Consider the following 8,117-nt stretch of genomic DNA (forward strand, 5'->3'; position numbering starts at 1 on the left):
TCCTCCTGGGGAATCCCGAAGCGTTCTAAGGCCAGAGAGGAGATGTAATCCCCCCATCTGGTCCTTGGCCTGCCGCGGGGTCTCCTCCCAATGGGACGTGCAACAAGGACCTCCCTAGGGAGATGCTCGTGAGGCATCCGCACGAGATGCCCGAACCACCTAAGCTGGCTCCTTTCCAAGCGAAGGAGCAGTGGCTCTAAACCGAGTCTCTCTCGGGTGACTGAACTTCTCACCCTATCTCTAAGGGAGATGCCAGCCACCCTTCTGAGGAAACTCATTTCGGCCGCTTGTATCCGCAATCTTATTCTTTCGGTCATAACCCACACTTCATGACCATAGGTGAGAGTAGAAATGTACGTAGATAGCTCGGTAGACCGAGAGCTTTGCCTTCTGGCTCAGCTCTCGTTTAGTCACAACAGTGCGGCAGAGAGACTGCAATACTGCCCCAGCTGCTCCGATTTTCCAGCTGATTTCCTTCTCCATCTTTCCCTCACCCGTGAACAAGACCCCGGGATACTTAAACTCCTCCACCTGGGACAGAGTCTCGTCCTCTACCTGGACTGTACAAACCATCGGTTTCCTGCTGAGAACCATGGCCTCAGATTTGGAGATGCTGATCCTCATTCCAGCCGCTGAACACTCGGCTGCGAACCGATCCAGTGAGAGATGAAGGTCACGAACCGAAGGTGCCATCAGGACCACATCATCTGCAAACAGCAGTGACGCAACCTTTAGCCCCCCGAGACGTATACCCTCTCCGCCATGGTCACGACTCTGCCTAGAAATCCTGTCCATGAAAATCACAAACAGGATAGGTGACAGAGCACAGCCCTGGCGGAGACCAACCCCCACTGGAAACGGATCTGACTTACATCCAAGCACCCGGACACAACTCTTGCTTTGGTTGCACAGAGATTGGATGGCCCTCAGCAGGGTTCCCCTTACTCCGTACTCCCTCAGCACCTCCCACAAGATCTCCCGGGGGACCCGATCATACGACTTCTCCAAATCCACAAAGCACATGCAGACTGGATAGGCATACTCCCAGGCCTTCTCCAGGAATCCCGCAAGAGTAAAGAGTTGGTCAGTTGTTCCACGACCAGGACGGAATCCACATTGCTCCTCTTGAATCTGAGGTTCGACTATCGGCCGGACCCTCCTTTCCAGTACCTTGGCGTAAACTTTCCCAGAGAGGCTGAGTAGTGTGATACCCCTGTAATTAGCACACACCCTCTGGTCCCCCTTTTTGAAAAGAGGAACCACCACCCCAGTCTGCCACTCCCTCTGCACTGTCCCAGACTTCCACGCAATATTGAAAAGGCGTATCAACCAAGACAGCCCATCAACACCCAGAGCCCTCAGCATTTCTGGACGGATCTCGTCAACCCCCGGAGCTTTGCCACTGAGGAGGTGTCTAACTACCTCAGGGACTTCACTCCGAGAGATCGACGTCGATCCCCCATAGTGGTTAGAGTGTCCGCCCTGAGATCGGTAGGTTGGAGTTCAAATCCCAGCCGAGTCATACCTGAGACTATAAAAATGGGACCCAGGTACTTTAATCTTTAATCTTTAATCATCCTCAGGCTCTGCTCCTGTCAGGGAGGGTGTGTCTGATGTAGTTGGGTTCAGGAGTTCCTCAAAGTGCTCTTTCCAACGCCCTACGACTTCCTCACTTGAAGTCAGCAAAGTCCCATCCTTGCCGTACACAGCTTGGATGGTTCCCTGCTTCCCCCTCCTGAGGTGCTGTATGGTCTTCCAGAACAGCTTTGGTGCAGCCCGATAGTCCTTCTCCATGGATTCCCCGAACTGCTCCCACACCCTCTGCTTAGCCTCGTCCACAGCCACGGCCGCTGCCCTTCGGGCCTGTCGGTACCTTGCAACTGCCTCCGGAGTCCCCTGGGATAACATACCCTGGTAGGACTCCTTCAGTTGGGCGGCTTCCCTAACCACCGCTGTCCACCAGGGTGTTCGAGGGTTACTGCCCCTTGAGGCACCTAAGACCTTCTGGCCACAGCTCGCAGCTGCAGCTTTAGCAATAGAGGCTTTGAACATTGCCCATTCCTGTTCAATGTCCCCAACCTCCACAGGGATGGCAGAGAAGTCCCACCGGAGGTGGGAGTTGAAGTCCTTCCGGACAGAGGACTGCTCCAAACATTCCCAGTTCCCCCGCACTACACGCTTGGGTTTGCCAGGTCTGTCCAGAGGTTCCCCCGCCATCTGACCCAACTCACTCACCACCAGATGGTGATCAGTTGACAGTTCAGCCCCTCTCTTCACCCGAGTGTCCAAAACAAACGGCCTCAGATCAGCTGATACAATTACAAAATCGATCATTGATCTTTGTCCTAGGGTGCTCTGGTACCAGGGACACCTATGAGCATTCTTATGCTTGAACATGGTGTTTGTTATCGCAAGTTCGTGACTAGCACAGTAGTCCAATAAAAATCCACCACTCAGGTTCAGATCAAGGAGACCGTTCCTCACAATCACGCCAGTCCAAGTATCAATGTCATTGCTCACATGCGCGTTGAAGTCCCCCAGCAAGACTATGGAATCCCCTGCCGGCGCCCCATACAGGACCCCATGCAAGGTATCCAAGAAGGCTGAATACTCTGAACTCTTGTTTAGTGCGTATGCACAAACAACAGTCAGAGTTCCCCCCCCTCCAACCCTAAGGCGAAGGGAGATGACCCTCTCGTCCACTGGGGTGAACTCCAACGTACAGGTACTTAGCCGGGGACTCGTGAGTATCCCCACACCCGCCTGGGCCCTCACACCCTTAGCAACTCCAGAAGTGAACAAGGTCCATCCCTTGTCCAGGAGTGTGGTTTCAGAGCCCTTGCTATGCGCAGAGGTAAGCCCCACCAGATCCAACCGGTAGCGCTCCACTTCTCGCACCAGCTCAGGCTCCTTCCCCACCAGTGTAGAGACGTTCCACGCCCCGAAAGTCAGCCTCTGTTGCCCCGAATTGGTCCGTCTGGAGCCTCCACTTTCACTGCCATCCACTTGGCAGCGCACCCGACCCCACTGGTTCCGACATCTATTGAATGTTGTTGAACTAGGTTTGGTTTGGGGGGTTAGGTTTGGTTGGTATCAACACTTCAGTCATCAACAATTGCATCATCAGAGAAATGGACATTGGAACAGTGTAGGACTGACTTGGTAGGTTATGTATAGCAAGTAGTGGACAGAGAGAGAGAGATCAGAAAGTATAAGAAAAAGTGGCTACAATTGATTATTTACATTTGATTATTTACAATCCGAAGAGGTATGATGTGGAAGGGAGGGTGTTAGTTTAGGGTTGAAGTTGTCTGGAGGTGTTCTTTTAGTGCGGTTTTGAAGGAGGATAGAGATACCCTTTCTTTTACACCTGTTGGGAGTGCATTCCATATTGATGTGGCATAGAAAGAGAATGAGTTAAGACCTTTGTTAGATCGGAATCTGGGTTTAACGTGGTTAGTGGAGCTCCCTCTGGTGTTGTGGTTATGGCGGTCATTTACGTTAAGGAAGTAGTTTGACATGTACTTCGGTATCAGGGAGGTGTAGCGGATTTTATAGACTAGGCTCAGTGCAAGTTGTTTTACTCTGTCCTCCACCCTGAGCCAGCCCACTTTGGAGAAGTGGGTAGGAGTGAGGTGTGATCTGGGGTGGAGGTCTAGAAGTAACCTGACTAGCTTGTTCTGGGATATTTGGAGTCTAGATTTGAGGGTTTTGGAGGTGCTAGGGTACCAGGAGGTGCATGCGTAATCAAAAAAGAGTTGAATGAGAGTTCCCGCTAGAATCTTCATGGTACTTTTGTTGACCAGAGAGGAGATTCTATAGAGAAATCTTGTTCGTTGGTTGACCTTTTTGATTACCTTAGTTGCCATTTTATCACAGGAAATATTAGCCTTTAGAATGGAACCTAGATAGGTAACCTCATCTTTCCTGGTGATAACAATGTCACCCACTTTTATAGTGAAGTCACTGACTTTCTTAAGGTTGATGTGGGACCCAAATAGGATGGATTCCGTTTTACCCAAGTGTATGGATAGCTCGTTGTCAGCGAGCCAGGTGCAAATTTTACAGAGTTCAGCACTGCAGACTTTCTCCACCTGTGACTTGTCCTTGCCGGATACCAGCAGGGCCGAGTCATCCGCAAACAAAAACAATTCACAGTCGCATGCTGATGACATGTCGTTTATGTATATTAGGAACAGTAAAGGCCCTGATATACTGCCTTGGGGGACTCCACAGCTTACTGAGAGGGGGGGGGGGGGGGCACGGTGCCGTTCACCTCTACCACCTGTTTCCTCCCCTCCAAGTAAGATTGCATCCAGCTCGATGAGGTTTTATCAATTCCGATTGCTTTGAGCTTATCCAACAGTATAGCGTGGTTAACGGTGTCAAAGGCCTTCTGAAGGTCCAGCATGACCATGCCGCAGTATTTGCCCGAGTCCACCTCATGTTTGATGTGGTCGGTCAGATAGAGAAGACATGTGTCAGTGGAGTGGTTAGTTCTGAAGCCGGATTGGAATTTGTACATGAGTTTATTAGTGGCAAGGTAACTATCGACCTGTTCATAAACTATTTTTTCCATTACTTTCGAAATGGAACTGAGAATAGAAACAGGTCGGTAGTTGCCAGGTTCTAATTTGCTTCCTTTTTTAAAGAGGGGAGTTACTCTTGCTATTTTGAAATCTTTTGGTAATTGGCCTTGTGTAATTGAGAGGTTTATTATGTGCGTGATGATTGGGGCAATGGTGGTGGCAGAGTACCTGAGGAATCTGGAGGGGATATTTTTAAGGCCGGTGGCCTTGTCTGCGTGGAGCGTGCTCAATTTTTTAAGCACCTAGTCAGCTGAGACCATTTCTAATTTGAAATCGTTGTTGGATACTCCTAGCTTTCTGTAGAAGGCTTTAATGTATTCTACACCAAAGCGACCAGAGTGGGGGGACAGCTTGTTGACTAGAGTTGTGGCTATGCTGGTGAAAAATGTGTTAAGTCTGCTTACTACCTCCATTTTGTCTGTAATGAGGGAGTCGCCCTCCTTGATGTTGATGTTGGTGAGTCTGGTTTTAAGTTTCTGGCTGCAACCAGGAAGCTGGTTGTTGAGGATTTTCCAGAGCTCACATGGCTTATTAGTGTTTTCCTCTATTTTGTCGGTAATGTAATTTTTTTTTAAGGATTTTGTCCGGTTGTTTGTATTATTTCTTAATTTATTGCATTGCTTTTTGAGTGTTGAAAGGAGTGATTTGAGGTTATTATTGGGTTGTTTATCTACTTCGGACATATGGAGCCAAAACACTGCCAGTAAATGTTGGGATTAAAAATAAAAACTAGGGATGTCCGATAATGGCTTTTTGCCGATATCCGATATTCCGATATTGTCCAACTCTTTAATTACAGATACTGATATCAACCGATACCGATATCAACCGATATCAATATATACAGTCGTGGAATTAACACATTATTATGCCTAATTTGGACAACCAGGTATGGTGAAGATAAGGTACTTTTTTTAAAAATTAATACAATAAAATAAGATGAATAAATTAAAAACATTTTCTTGAATGAAAAATAAAGTAAAACAATATAAAAACAGTTACATAGAAACTAGTAATTAATGAAAATGAGTAAAATTAACTGTTAAAGATTAGTACTATTAGTGGACCAGCAGCACGCACAATCATGTGTGCTTACGGACTGTATCCCTTGCAGATTGTATTGATATATATTGATATATAATGTAGGAACCAGAATATTAATAACATAAAGAAACAACCCTTTTGTGTGAATGAGTTTAAATGGGGGAGGGAGGTTTTTTGGGTTTGTGCACTAATTGTAAGTGTATCTTGTGTTTTTTATGTTGATTTAATAAAAAATAAATAAAAAAAACCTTTTTAAAAAACTGATACCGATAATAAAAAAAACGATACCGATAATTTCCGATATTACATTTTAAAGCATTTATCGGCCGATAATATTGGCAGGCCGATATTATCGAACATCTCTAATAAAAACCTGTTATTGTCGATGACCAGTATCGATACTGAAACAAGTATGAGTATTGTAAAATGTTGAATTAAAAAATAAAACAGAGACATTAAAAAAACTCAATATTTTTGTGAATCTCTTTTGTAGGCTGTGTTTTTCAATGCCAATCTTCAGGTTATTTTTTTTACACAATTATTGTTTTCTCAAGTGTTCCAGGTTTTTATTTTTTCAATTGTGCATTTTTCAGATTCATTTTTCTGTTTTTCAGTATCAATTTACTGACAGGGTTTTTTTGTGGAAAAACAGAAACATTTAACACTTAAAAAACAATGTCAACAAATCGGAGGATTGAGAGTGAAAAAAATGTCATAATACTAGAAAAGATCCATAACAATTGAACATTTTAAATCATTGTGTTTTATTTTTCAATTCAGCATTTTCAACATTTTCCAATACAATACATGTTTCAGTGTCAATGTAAAAAAAAAGTTTAATACCAAACCTTAGTGGCAGTGTTCTGGCTCCATACTAACACCTGAAGGAAGGTGATTGCTTTGATGTGTTGGGACAACTTTATTGTTTATGATTGATTTCTCATCATTTACGTGCAAGTTCAGATCTGCAAGAGATCTGTCTCGTTTAATAAAATCTAAAATATAAATTACTTGGACAAACGACTACAAGTGGTGACCGAGGCCTTATACTTGAGCTACAATAGTGAAGGTATTAGGCTTTGCAAATATGACTCTTGCAAGGAACCCACAGGGTTCAATCAATTAGTCTGTGATTATTATTACTTCTGTTGTTGTTACTAGTCCCAGCAGTCTGGCTGTTATGGTAACCCTAGATGCAGCCCGTAGTACTAATCCTTGGCCCTTTCTTAACCTTAACCTTTTACTCCTTTAATCAACATCATATTCTGAGCAAGTGGGCAAAATATTGACATGTTATGAGTGAGAATGTGTCTTTACTCAGAGCAGAGCTTGTTTGTGTGCTTACGTTTGCTGCTGTACGTGCGTAAGAATGTACAGTGTGTGTGCTTTTCTGTCCAAAACGTCTTTTTCATCTTTTGTCGCGCTTCAAAGTAAGAACGACATTTGGCTCCCAGTGGCTGGGAGGAAGAAAGGCTTTCATTGCAGATGAGTTGCAGTTGGTGTCATTCTGAAGTACATTTACTGACAAACAATGGATTGGGTTCAGCCTCAGAAGTTCTAATTTGACTTAATCACACCAATACAAAAACAAAAGCCAGAACAAATTCATACCCCAGACTGACAGAACAGTTATTGTGTTTATAATGTTCAATATTTAACCCATCTGTCCTCAATTCCGAGAGTGTCTACTGAGAAGTTGGATCCTTCAGCAAATAGAAAGTGGACAGCGAGATAAAAGAAAAGCACGTAAACACAGAGGCAAGCAAACATCGCAGTGAGACAAAGATATTTCCTATGCAAAGCTGGCACACAATGTCGTGTGTGATAGCGACCAATCCCGTCCAAGTCATACACAGGGGGGAAAGAGGGGGGCACAAAAGAGGTCGGCCGCCTCCATCTTCCGATGGTTCCCCCCCCCCTCGGCTTTGATTCCGCTGATCCGGTATCTTGCCATATAGCAGGGAAAAAAAGCAGATTTTAGCTTTGGGCTAATCTCATTAAGAAACTCTAACCAGTGCTGCAGTCTCAGTCTGCACCCTGGTCCAGCCAAGGCTCAGGCAGGCAGGTGTAATGTTACATAATTAGCCTCTAAACGGTCAAAAGGAGATTATTGCTAGCCAGCACATGCAGGGGACACAACACCACCCCCTGGTAACTGCCGGGGTAGAATAAGACAAAAAAACATCCTATTTCTCAATTAATCTGAAGACCAGCTGCCATTTGGTTCTCTTTAATGAAAGAATATGAGTTTGATTATTAGTACGGGTGGTTAAACAAAGACCAATGATTTTGTGACTGTTGCGACTTAAAATGCCAGATGACCATTTTTTTTTTCAATCATATTAAGTCAACTAGTATTTTCATGATTTGTTTTATTTTTATATCAATGTTTTAAATGTTCCTTGTAACCTTAACTTCAAAAAGAACTGGATTTTAACAAGAAGACTAGAAGGCAGTAAAAGCACTTACTAAGACCTCATTGTC

The sequence above is a fragment of the Entelurus aequoreus genome, linkage group LG09 (assembly GCF_033978785.1).
Source record: "Entelurus aequoreus isolate RoL-2023_Sb linkage group LG09, RoL_Eaeq_v1.1, whole genome shotgun sequence".
NCBI lineage: Eukaryota > Metazoa > Chordata > Actinopteri > Syngnathiformes > Syngnathidae > Entelurus > Entelurus aequoreus.